This window comes from Portunus trituberculatus, chromosome 50 (assembly GCF_017591435.1).
Source record: "Portunus trituberculatus isolate SZX2019 chromosome 50, ASM1759143v1, whole genome shotgun sequence".
In the NCBI taxonomy this organism is placed as follows: Eukaryota; Metazoa; Arthropoda; class Malacostraca; order Decapoda; family Portunidae; genus Portunus; species Portunus trituberculatus.
In genome coordinates, this window is record NC_059304.1 from 24,366,175 (window position 1) to 24,368,674 (window position 2,500).

The 2,500-nt window shown below is 44.5% G+C and overlaps 1 protein-coding gene across 1 annotated transcript in view; it reads right to left on the bottom strand.

Annotated features, from left to right (window-relative positions):
- Positions 1 to 2,500, bottom strand: part of LOC123500075 (histamine H1 receptor-like) — a 138,598-nt gene that overhangs the window by 78,162 nt on the left and 57,936 nt on the right.

Sequence of the window (2,500 nt, forward strand, 5' to 3'; positions counted from 1 at the left end):
ACACACACACACACACACACACACACACACACACACACACACACACACACACACACACACACACACACACACACACACAAACACACACACACATACACACACACACACACACACACACACACACACACACACACACACACACACACACACACACACACACACACACACACTGAGGTAGCAAAAAGCACTCTATAATGTATCGCGACACGAAAAGAACACATATATAAATAGGAAAATAAAGACTCAAGAAACGAAGGAAAAATTAGCATCAATTAATATCAGATGAAAGGAGAGTCAAAAATATAAAACGAATTTCACATAAACGATAAAAAGAACAACTAGAATAAAAAAGGAAGTGATTAAGAGAGAGAGAGAGAGAGAGAGAGAGAGAGAGAGAGAGAGAGAGAGAGAGATTGTAGTACCCTTAGAATAGGTAGCACACGACAGTGCGCCTTTGGGTACATGTTCCTTTGTATTAAGTTTTGTTTAAGAGAGAAAGAGAGAGAGAGAGAGAGAGAGAGAGAGAGAGAGAGAGAGAGAGAGAGAGAGAGAGAGAGAGAGAGAGAGAGAGAGAGAGAGAGAGAGAGAGAGAGAGAGAGAGAGAGAGAGAGAGAGAGAGAGAGAGAGAGAGAGAGAGAGAGAGAGAGAGAGAGAGAGAGAGAGAGAGAGAGAGAGAGAGAGAGAGAGAGAGAGAGAGAGAGAGAGAGAGAGAGAGAGAGAGAGAGAGAGAGAGAGAGAGAGAGAGAGAGAGAGAGAGAGAGAGAGAGAGAGAGAGAGAGAGAGAGAGAGAGAGAGAGAGAGAGAGAGAGAGAGAGAGAGAGAGAGAGAGAGAATCTTATTAATTTCTTTTAAAAACACTGGACTACAATTTATTACTCCAATTATACGCATTTCCATTTAATTTTCCTCTATTAACGACGCAGCATCGACATCTTTACTTTACATTTAATTTACTGAATGTATTAATATTGTTCCCGTTCCCTTTTTCTTTACCTGGCGAGGACTCCCTTACACCTGAGTCACTACATGCAATACATCAACCAAAACTAACATACTGTATATTCAATAGCTCATGTGATTCACGTCTACATTTTCGATGACGAACATTACAACGGTAGCAAAGTCAGGCGGAATAATATCTATTACCCTCCACTTTCTACCACAACCTCTCATCCACCTACTCCCTGCCACCACTTACATACCCTCCTCTCTCTCTATCTCTCTCTTTGTTCTCGCTCTCGATCTCTCTCTACTTTATTTTCCTCATCTACATACGACTCCTACATTCGTAAACATTTTGCACACACTCGTTCCGGCGTGCCATATTTCCCTCTGCATGTCATCCCGTATCTCTAATGCGCCTCATTAGCATCCCCGCCGAGCCGCTGCCTCATCTGCATACATATATGGTGATTATTGTATGAACACATGTTGTCAATATTCCAGAAAAGGAGAAATATGAAAGCTGTTTTGTTTAACCTCTCCGCTATTGCTCGTTCTCCATTATTCCCTCTCTGTTACCTCTGTCTCTACTCTCTGCTGTTTGCTCCCTCTCTCTCTCTCTCTCTCTCTCTCTCTCTCTCTCTCTCTCTCTCTCTCTCTCTCTCTCTCTCTCTCTCTCTCTCTCTCTCTCTCTCTCTCTCTCTCTTCTCTCTCTTCTTCTCTCTCTCTCTTCTCTCTCTCTCTCTGTGTGTGTGTGTGTGTGTGTGTGTGTGTGTGTGTGATGTATACCTCCTTATCCTTACCCAAAATCACTTATAAAGTTATATTTATATAATGAGAGAGAGAGAGAGAGAGAGAGAGAGAGAGAGAGAGAGAGAGAGAGAGAGAGAGAGAGAGAGAGAGAGAGAGAGAGAGAGAGAGAGAGAGAGAGAGAGAGAGAGAGAGAGAGAGAGAGAGAGAGAGAGAGAGAGAGAGAGAGAGAGAGAGAGAGAGAGAGAGAGAGAGAGAGAGAGAGAGAGAGAGAGAGAGAGAGAGAGAGAGAGAGAGAGAGAGAGAGAGAGAGAGAGAGAGAGAGAGAGAGAGAGAGAGAGAGAGAGAGAGAGAGAGAGAGAGAGAGAGAGAGAGAGAGAGAGAGAGAGAGAGAGAGAGAGAGAGAGAGAGAGAGAGAGAGAGAGAGAGAGAGAGAGAGAGAGAGAGAGAGAGAGAGAGAGAGAGAGAGAGAGAGAGAGAGAGAGAGAGAGAGAGAGAGAGAGAGAGAGAGAGAGAGAGAGAGAGAGAGAGAGAGAGAGAGAGAGAGAGAGAGAGAGAGAGAGAGAGAGAGAGAGAGAGAGAGAGAGAGAGAGAGAGAGAGAGAGAGAGAGAGAGAGAGAGAGAGAGAGAGAGAGAGAGAGAGAGAGAGAGAGAGAGAGAGAGAGAGAGAGAGAGAGAGAGAGAGAGAGAGAGAGAGAGAGAGAGAGAGAGAGAGAGAGAGAGAGAGAGAGAGAGAGAGAGAGAGAGAGAGAGAGAGAGAGAGAGAGAGAGAGAGAGAGAGAGAGAGAGAGAGAGAGAGAGAGAGAGA